The sequence below is a fragment of the Rhincodon typus genome, unplaced genomic scaffold (genome assembly GCF_021869965.1).
Source record: "Rhincodon typus isolate 14 unplaced genomic scaffold, sRhiTyp1.1 hic_rhity00004953, whole genome shotgun sequence".
Lineage (NCBI taxonomy): Eukaryota > Metazoa > Chordata > Chondrichthyes > Orectolobiformes > Rhincodontidae > Rhincodon > Rhincodon typus.
In genome coordinates, this window is record NW_025970591.1 from 1 (window position 1) to 10,597 (window position 10,597).

Below are 10,597 nucleotides of genomic sequence, written 5' to 3' on the forward strand. Positions count from 1 at the left end.
CTGTCTGATCTATTCTGTCATAATACATCGGTCCTGCCATCCCAGGATTCAGTCTGGTAAACCTTAATTGGACAGCCTCCATAGCCAGAACATCCTTAGTCACATCAGTATTCCAAAACTGCACACAATGCTCCAGGTGTGGTCTGACTAAGACCCTGTACAATTTCAGCAAGTCATCCCTGTTTCTGTTCTCAAATCCTTTCGCTATGAAGGCCAACCTAGCATTTGCTGCCTTCATTTCCTGCCTCTACCTGCATGCTTACTTTGAGTGACTTGTGTCCAAGGACAAACAGGTCTCCGTTCTTGTTTCTCATTTCCCTTTTCTAAATCCAAGCTGACTGACTCTGACTTTGTCTAATTCTGTTACTGTTTTCCAGGGTTGGGCTCACCGGTCTATAAGTCCATGTTTTCTCTCTACCTCCTCTTTTTTACATAGTGGGCTTACATTAGCTCCCCTCCAATACATGGGAACTGTTCCAGAGTCTATAGCGTTATGAAAGATGACCATTAATTTCCTCAATTTAGATTCAAGCCCCTAGTTTCTGATTGCATCCACTGTCTCTCCTGCAACTTTGTTAACTATTCTGGGGCGTATATTATGAGGTGCTGGGATTTGTTGGCTTTTAATCCCATCAATTTCCCCAACATTATTTTCCTACTAATACTGATTTCCTCACTTCCTCCCTGTCATGTGATCCCCAGCATTTTAGTGATATTATTTATATCATCATTTGTGATGACAGAATCAAAATATATAGTAAATTGGTCCGTCCATCGCTTTATTCCACATTATAACTTCCCCTGTTTCTGATCGTAAGGGACTTGTTTTCATTATTTTTTTTTCTCTTCATATCCCTTTTGGAGCTTTTACAATTAGTTTCTATGTTTCCTACAAGTTTACCCTGAGACTTTATTTTCCCCTTCTTAGACAATCCTTTAGTCCTCTTTTGCTGAAATCTGATTTGCGCCCTGTCTTCAGGTCTGCTGCTCTCCTTAGCCAATTTTTACACGTCTTCCTTGGATCTGGTACTATCCCTAATATCCCTGGTTAGCCATGGCAGGGTCGCCTTTCCCATTCTTTATTTTGTGCCAGACAAGAATGAACAACAGTTGCAGTTCCTCCAAGTGTTCTCTCAATATTTGTCAACCCCCTTAAAGCTTAAGTTCCTCAAGTTATTGTAGCGTGCATGCACCTCATAACACTGTAATTTCCTCTCTTTAGATTTTGGTCCCTCCCGAATCATCTCTATCACTCTCCATCTTCATGAAGAGTTCTGTCATGAAGAAGTCTTCACTTTTCCACGGCTAGATTGCCAATTAATCCATTCTCATTACACAATTAAAATTTTGAAATAAAGTTGATGTGGTCCCAGAAGATCGTCAGACTGTTCTGTTTCTAGAGAGAGAGACGACTAATGGTGCTTTAACCTCAGGGTTACCGTGCCTCAGTCAATGGGCAAGGTTAAGATGGTGGAACCTTTATGGTGACCTCAGCTCGTACAGGAAGTGAGCAGGTGCTGCTGGTGTCACTCTGTATTACAAACCAGCTGTCCAGCCAACTGAGCTTACCCAGCCCTGATTATTCCACAATACACCATTGAGGATGGTCTGTCCTCTCTTTGGGTACTCAATATGTTGATCTAGAAAACCATCTCTTTCACAGCCCAGGAATTTCTCCTGTATGGTATTGTTGCTGATTCAATTTGTTCAACCTATATGCAGATTGAAGTCACCCATAATAACTATAAGAGCACAAGACAGAGGAGCAGAATTAGGCATTTCGGCCCACTAAGACTGCTCCACAATTTGATTGTGACTGATATGTTTCTCACACCCATTCTCCTACCTTGTCCTGTTGATCCTCTTACCAATCAAGAACGTATTTATCCCAGTCACAAGTACACTCAATTACTTGGCCCCCACAACCTTCTGTGACACTGAGTTCCACAGAATCACCACTGTCTGGCTGAAGAAATTCTTCTTCTTCTCCGTTCTGAAGGGTCATCCCTTTGCTGAGAGCGGTGCCCTCAGGTTCGAGTCTCTCCTGCTCTTCGAAACATCTCCATGTGCATCTATCCAGTCCTCTCAGTATTCTGGTCGTTTCAATCACAGAGTCATAGAGTCTGACAGCATGGAAGCAGACCCATTGGTCCAACCAGTCCATGCTGACCATTTTCGAAAACTAATGTAGTCCCATCTGCCTGCACATTGTCTATATCTCTCTGAACATTTCTTATTTACATATTATCCAAACGTCTTTTAAATGTTGTAAACTTTACCTGTACCCACCACTTCCTCTGGAAGTTCATTCCACGCAAGAACCGCATTCTGCAAAAAAAAAAGGTTGTCCCTCGTGCCTTTTCTCAATCTTTCATCTGTCACCTTAAAAATATGCCCCTAGTCTCGAAATCCCCCACCCGAGGGAAAAGACATCTGCTATTCACCTTCTCTATACTCCTCAAGGGCAGGACTTAAACAATTAATGGTAGGGCCCTGGGTAGTGTTGTACCTAGGTACCTTTGTACCTGAGATGGTGCCACAAGTGGCAACTTGTAAACTTTTCTCTGTACTTATGTGAGTACGTTTGACAATAAATGTTATTCCATTCGATTTAAAAATATGCTTCCCGGTCTTGAAATCCCCACACCAGAGAAAGGACACCTGAATTTCACAAACCTCTATAAGGTCAACCTCAACATGCTACATTCCTGTGAAAGGAGTCCAAGCCTCTCCTTATGACTCAATCCCTCCATTCTCAGCAACATCCCTGTAAACCACCTTTGAACTCTCTCCAGCTTAATAATATCATTGCGACAACAGGACAACCAGAATTGGACACAGTCCTGCAGAAGAGGCCTTACCAACGGACTGTACGACCTCAACATGACATCCCAACTTCTCTGCACAATGGTCTGAGCAATGAAGGTAAGCATACTAAACACGCAAATTTCAAAGAATTCGGTAACGAAAGCCTAAAGTCTCTATGGTCTACAATACGCAAGGGTCTACTTTTAATTGTATAAGTCCTGCATCCTTGTTTGTTTTAGTACAGTACAGTACCTCACATTTATTCAAGTTAAACTCCATCTGCCACATAACCCATAGACCCAATTGATTAAGATCTCTTTGAAATCTTAGGTAACCTTCTTCACTGTCCACAAGGCCACCCATTTTGGTGTCATCCGCAAAGGTATTAACCATACCTTGTGTATTCTCATCAAAATCATTTATATAAATGTCAAACAAAAGTAGACTTAATACCAATCCCTGCAGGACGCCACTGGTCGTTGCTGAACACTAGGCGCCTGTCTTGTGACATCAAGCAAATTTTTTATCCAACTGGCAAGCTCACCCGAGATCCCATGTAAGCTAACTTCACTGATTAGTCTACCCCTTGTGGAACCTTGTCAAGAGCTTTACGAAAGTCCAGGAAAACAATACTTACTGCTCTGCCCTCATCGATCATCTTGGTTACTTCATCAAAATCTCAATCAAATGTGTGAGACACTATTTCCACGATTTCCCTTGCATAAAACCATGCTGAAAATCCATAATCATTCCTTGCCTCGCCAAATGCTATCTTCCACAATCGCCTCCAACAACTTATCCACCACCAAAGTCAGACTCACATGCCTATAGTTCACAGGCTTCTCCTTACGTCCCTTAAATGAAGGCACAACATTAGCCACTCTTCAGTCATCTGGCACCTCACCCGTAAATATTTGTGCAAGCATCCCCACGTTTTCTCTTTAACTTTCCACAACACGTTGGGATGCACTAGACAGGTCGTAAGATTTAGAGTCATAGAGTAATACAGCATGCAAAAAAGCCTTTTTCCCAAACTGGTCCATGCTGGCTATGGTATCCATTAAGCTAGTACCAACTGCTGAATTTGGTCCACTTCCCTGTCAATCCTTCCCATCCATGTACCTGTCCAAATGTCTTTTAAATGCTGCTATTGTACCAGCCTCAACCACTTTCTCTCGCAGCCCATTCCATACATGCACCACTCTGTGCATGAAGAAGTTACCCCTCAGGTCCTTCTTAAATCTTTCCCCTTTCACCTTAAACCTATGACCTCGCGTTTTCAATTCCCCATCCCTGAGATAAAGCCGATATGCATTCATCCTATCTTTGCCCCTCATGATTTTAGACACCTCAATAAAGTCACTGAGGAAGGTTCACTGGACCTAAACGTTACCTCTGTTTTCTCCTTCACAGATGCTGCCAGACTTGCTGAGCTTTTCCAGCAACTTTATTTTTGTTCCTGATTTACAGCATCCGCAGTTCTTTTGTTTTTTTTTTCAATAAAGTCACTCCGTCATTCTCCTACGTTCCAAGGAATAAAGTCCTACCCTGACCAACCTGTCCCTACAATTCGGACCTACTAGTCCTGGTAACATCCTAGTAAATCTTCTTTGACACTTCCCAGTTTAACTATGTCTTTCCTGTGACAGGGTGACCAAAACCGTACACAGTATTCCAGTGCAGCCTCACCAATGACTTATACACGTGTAACGTAATGTCCCAACAACTACACTCAATGCCTCAACCGATGAAGGCCAGCATGCTAAATGCCTTCTCCTCCACCCTTGTCACCTGTGACACCACTTTCAATGAACCATGTACTTGTTCTCCTGGGTCCCTCTGTTCCACAACAATCCTCAGGACCTTACCATTTACTGTATAAGTCCTACATTGGTTTGACTTTCCAAAGTGCAACACCTCACACTTATCTGTATTGAATTGCATTTGCCAACCCTCAGCCTACTTCCCCAACTGATCGAGATCAATTTTCTGATAATCTTCCCCTCTCAATACCTACTAATTTTGTATCATCCACAAACTTAATAATCATTCCTGTATATTCGCATCCAGATGATTTATGTAAATAACAAATAACAAAGGTCCCAGCACTGACCCCTGTGGCACACCACAGGCTTCCAGTCTGAGAAGTAACCTTCAACCATCACCCTCTGCTTCCTACCATTGAGTCAGTTTCGAATCAATTCATTAGCTCTCCCTGGATCCCATGCGACCTAAATTGCATGACTAGACTGCGTGCAGGACCTTGTTAAAAGCCTTATTAAAGTCCACATAGATGAGATCACTGCCGTACCTTCACCTGTGCTCTTGGTTTCCTCTCAGAAAAAGTCTGAAAGATTTGTCAGACGTGACTTCCCACGCACAAACCCATCCTGACAATCCTTAATCGGACCTTGACTATCCAAATGTTGGTTGATCCTGTCCCTCACTGTCCTCTCCAATAACTTGCCTACCACTGCTGTCAGGCTCACTGGCCTGCAGTTCCCTGGCATATCTTTGCTACCTTTCTTTAAACAATGGATGATGGCTAATGTTGTTCCAGTCTCCTGGAACTTCACCAGTGGCTAAAGCTGAAGCAAAAATCTCTACAAAGGCCTCTGCAATTTCTTCCCTCGCCTCCCACAATGTCCGAGGATGGATTTGATCAGGCCCAGGGAACTTATCCACCTTAATGCGCTTTAAGGCTGCAAACACCACCTCTCTGAGAATAAGTATGTGGTCCAAAACATCCCCGCATGTTGCCCGTATTTCCGTAGCATCCATGATTCTCTCGTCACTAAACACTGAGGAGAAATATTTATTTAACAATCCTCCCCCATCTTCTGTGCCACAGGATATCCATCTTTATATTTTAGAAGACGTCCATGTGAACTGTTTTCAAAACACACCATTTCTTTCCCTGAATTCTCCAACATCCACTTCTTTCTCCACCATAAAAACTGATGCAAAATATTAATATCTCTTTAATATTCCTGTCATCTCCTGAGGTTCAACGCCAAGATGACCTCTTCAATCTTTAAAGAGCCATGCTCGCTCTCTCGTTGCTTTCTTGCTCTTAAAGCACTTGTAGTATATCTTTGCATTATCCGTCACCTTATCTATCAAGGCAATTTCATATCCCCCTCCTGCCTTCCTGATCTCCCACTTAAGAATGCCTATACAATGTTTATACTGTTCAAAAGATTCATTTAAACCCAGTTGTTTGTATCTAATTGATGATTAGTTTTTTATTCTTGACTAAAAGCTGAATATCCTTTTCATCCATTGTTGTCTAATTCTACCAGCCTTACCTTTCACTCTAACAAGAACATAATGATTCTGAACTCTCGTTACCATGCTTCTGAAAACCTCCCACTTATCAGATGACCCTTTACCTGCAGTCTACTCCATTCAACTTTTGAAAGTTCTTGTCGCATACTATTAAAATTGGCCTTATTCCAATTAAATACTTTCACCTTTTCTGGAATGCTTATTCTTTTCCATAACTGTTTTAAGACTGACAGAGTTATTATCACCAGACCCAAAGTACTCCTGTACAGTCACTTCTGTCACTTACTGTGCCTTATTACCAAAGAGAAGCTCAAGTTTTCTCTTTCTCTTTAGTAGGAACATTGACTTATTAATAAAGAAAATATTCTTGAACACAGTTAACAAATTATTCACCATCCAAACCTTTAACACTGTAGCAGTTCCAGTCAATGTTTAGAAAATTAAAACACCGATTCCTACAACCTTTTCATTCTTTCATATATCTGAGATCTCTCTACGTATTTGTTCCTCAATTTCCGCCGACTAATGAGGGACCCATAGTACAATCCCACCACATGATCATTCCTTTCTTATTTCTGATTTCAACCCATACATTTTCACTGGACATTTTTTTTTTCAGAAATATCTTTTCTAGTTGCTGCATATTTTCCCCAATAAAAAAAAAGCCACTCCCTCAGTTCTTTTGCCCCCCTTTCTATCCTTCCTACGGCTTATGAAACCTGAAACATTAGTACGGGCAAAATATTTTTATTGGCATATAATGTAGGAAAATGTGAAATCATTCACTTTAGCAGGAAGCAGAAACAAGAGCAGAATATTCCTTAAATGGTGAATGACTGCTGAATTCTGAGATGTGGAGGATAAAGTATGAGTTACAAAGTTAGTATGCAGATATAGCATGTAACCATGGTGTCATACAGCATGGAAACGGACCCAATGGTCCAACTATTCCATTCTGACCACAATCCCAAACTAAACTAGTCCCATCTTCCTGCATTTGGCCCACATCACTCCAAACCTTTCGAATTTGTGTACTTATCTAAATCTCTTTTAAACATTGTAACTATAACTGTACCTGCACCTACCATTTCATCTGGCAGTTCATTCCACACACTGAGCACACTCTATGTAAAAAGAAAAGAAAAGTTACCCCTCATGTCATTTTTTAAATCTTTCTTCTCTCACCGTAAAAAATATGCCTCCTAGTTTTGAACTCATCCATCTGAGGGATAAGACCTTTGCTATTTACCTTATCTAAGCCTCTCATGCTTTTATAAACCTCTTTCAGGTTACGCCTCAACCTCCTACCTTCCGGTGAATGAAGTCCCAGCCTATCCAGCCTATTTTTACAACTCAAACCCTTCTTTCCCAGTAACATCCTTTTTTTTTCTGAACCCACTCCAGTTTAATAATATCCTTCCAATGACGGGACTACCAGAATGGCACACAGTATTCCAGGAGAGTCCTCACCAACATTCTTTACAACCTCCAACGTGACGTCCTAACTCCTGTACTCAAAGACCTGAGCAATGAAGACAAGTGTGCTGAATGCCTTCTTAACCACCCTGTCCACCTGTGAAACAAATTTCAAAGACAAATGTACCTGAAAGCCTAGGTTCTCTGTTCTGTAATAGTACCCAGGGCCCTACTATTAATTATATAAGTCCTGCCCATGTGAAGTATTCCATTTTGGATAAAACAAACATTTACTCAAATAAAGTTCAATCTGCCACTCTTTTTAGCCCATTGATCCAATTGAGCAAGGTCTCGGTCTAATCCAGAAAGCCAATAGGCTGTATGCTTTATTATCACAGGAATTAAACATCAATGTGAGGATGTTCTGCTTCATTTGTACAGGGAAGGGAAGAGACCAAATCTCAAATACCACGTGCAGGTTTTGGTCGTCTGGACGCTTAATCGAAGTGGTTCAGAAAAGGTTCACTAGATTGAAACCTGGAATAAGTGGGTTGTCCAAGGAGGATAGGTTGGGCAGGTGAAATGGAATAGGATTAGGCTAGAACTGCTGACTAAAACAGTAAAGTAATATGATGTGAGCCAGGATATAGGGTGTGGTGAAGTAGAATCTCTATGGGTTGATCTCAGAAACGCCAATGGACAGAAAATGATATTAGTATTGTATATAGAACCCAAGCTACAATAATATTGGGAAGGCATTCGAATGGAATTTAGAGATACAAGGCATAAAGTTATGGCTGTAATTATGGGTGACTTCAACCGACATATAAATTGAGCAGATAGCATCAGTAGCAATAAGATAGAGGAGGAATTCTTAGCGTGTATATGGTACAATTATACGTTGAAAAAGCAGATGAGTATTGGGTAGTGAGAAAGGAATAATTGACAATCGAGTTGAACATGTGTTCTTAAGGAAGAGTGACCACAACAGGCTAGAATTCATCATTAAGATGGAGTGTGATGTCGTTGTTTTTGAGACTAGAGTCCTGTAATTAAATAAAAGAAGTTGGAATGGTATGAGGCGTGAGCCAGTTGTGATAAATTGTGGATCACAATTTAAATGGATGATGGGAGATGGGTAATGGCAAACATTGAAAGAGGACGTGGACAAGCTGTGGCATAAAAATAAAATCGAAACATGGTCAAACCATGGCAGAGAAAGAGAAATGAACGGGTATTAAATTTAAGGAAGCAGCATACAAATTGGATAAATAAAACAACAGACCCAGGGATTGGGAACAGTTTAGATTTCAGCAAAGGGAGACAAAGGGATTTAATTAGAGGGAGAAAATAGAATCTGAGAGTACTCTTTCATGGACCATAAAACCAACGGCATTGTTTTAAATAGACATTCACAAGATGTGGACATTGCTAACTAGGTCAGAATTTATTGCACATCCCTGATTGCCCAGAGTTAACTGCATTGCAGTGTGGGTGGAGTCACGTATAGGCCAGACCGGGTAAGGATGACAGTTTCTTTCCCTAAAGGATAATAGTGAGCCAGTTGGGTTTTTCCTGACAATCAACAACGGTTTCATGATCGTTATTAAACTCTTAATTGAAGATTGATAATCCAAGATGAGTCAAGAAGAATGTCGGGTCTCCTTACAATCAAGCAGGGAATTTATAATGGAGTGCAAAGTGATGACAGACCAATTAAATATATCTCAGATTTTCAAAAAGGGGCACACAAATAATATCCCAAAATTAAGGGGATCACAGGGTCTAATCGGAAGGTGTAATTGTAAGAAATTGGGAAAACTAATGAGATAACAGGCAGATAAATCCCCAGAGATTGATAACTTTCATCTCCGAGTACCTTAGGAAGTGGCCTTAGAAATAGCAGCTGCACTAGTGGTTATACTCCAAAATACTATACAGTCGCAAAGAGTTCCGATGGTTTGGAGGGTAGCTAACATAACCCCAGTATTTAAGAAGGGAGTCGGAGAGAAAACACGGAATTTGCATAACATTGTTGGTGGGAAAAAAATGTTCGAGTCCGCTATAAAAGGTGGGATAACAGACTACTTAGATGACAGTGACAAAATTCGACAGAGTCAGCCGAGGCTTTTTCTGTGCTGTAGGTCTCTGAGACTGGATGTTGGGCATGAATTCCCTCCCAGCCACTCCCCATCCTTACTTGGAAATATATCACTATTCCTTCAGTGTTGCTGGGTCGAAATCCTGAATTCCCTCCCTAACAGCATTGTGGGTCCATTTGCAGCTCATGGAGTACAGTGGTTCACGAAAGCAGATCACTACCACCCTCTCAATGACAACTAGATGGATTAGCCAGCAATGCCCACAGGAATAAAGGAAACAAAATTATCAAGGCCAATTGGGAATGTGGAATTGAAGCCTAAATAGATGAGCTTTGACCTTTTTGAGGCTCGAGGGGCATAATGGACAACTCTATTTCATATGTTCTTTTCTCCTTCTATCAAAATGCCTCATCTCACCAAAAATTGTGTATTCCCTGGAAATTAAAAGGATGTTAATTGAAGCTGGGTGGGGGGATAGAATGGAACTAATATACTGAGTAGGTGAAGTTGAGCTCAAACACCCTCCTGACCCCCAGTAATCAGACAAGATTTGTGTTTCTTTGTTCTCCGATTCGTTCGAGCATATGAATGAGGAACAAGTGTAGGCCACTCGGCCCTTTGAGCCTGCTCTGAGATTCAGTAAGATCACGGCTGATCTGATTTCAACCTCAACTCTGTGTCTGCACATCCCTGAATATCTTTCATCATCTTGGTCATCAAGAATCTGTCTGCTTCTGCCTTAAAAAAAAAGTTTAACGATTCTTCAACCACTGCCTTTTGACAAAGTGAGTTACAAAGATTCACAACCCTCTTAGAGAAAGGAAATGTTCCTCACCACTTCAAATGGATTCACCCTTACCTTTAAACAATGACCATCAGTTCTAGATTCTCCCACCAGAGGGACCATGTTTTCAATATCCACGTGGTCGGCTCCGCTCAATATCTTTCATGTTTCAATTTAGTCTCCTCTTTCTTTTCTGGAC

The 10,597-nt window shown here is 41.2% G+C and overlaps 1 long non-coding RNA gene across 1 annotated transcript; it reads left to right on the top strand.

Annotated features, from left to right (window-relative positions):
• The first annotated feature begins 2,873 nt into the window (after window positions 1-2,873).
• LOC125482006 lies at window positions 2,874-7,828 on the top strand. Its single transcript, XR_007261520.1, has 2 exons — window positions 2,874-2,925; window positions 7,501-7,828. It is a non-coding gene; the product is annotated as an uncharacterized LOC125482006 (long non-coding RNA).
• Window positions 7,829-10,597: the final 2,769 nt, after the last annotated feature.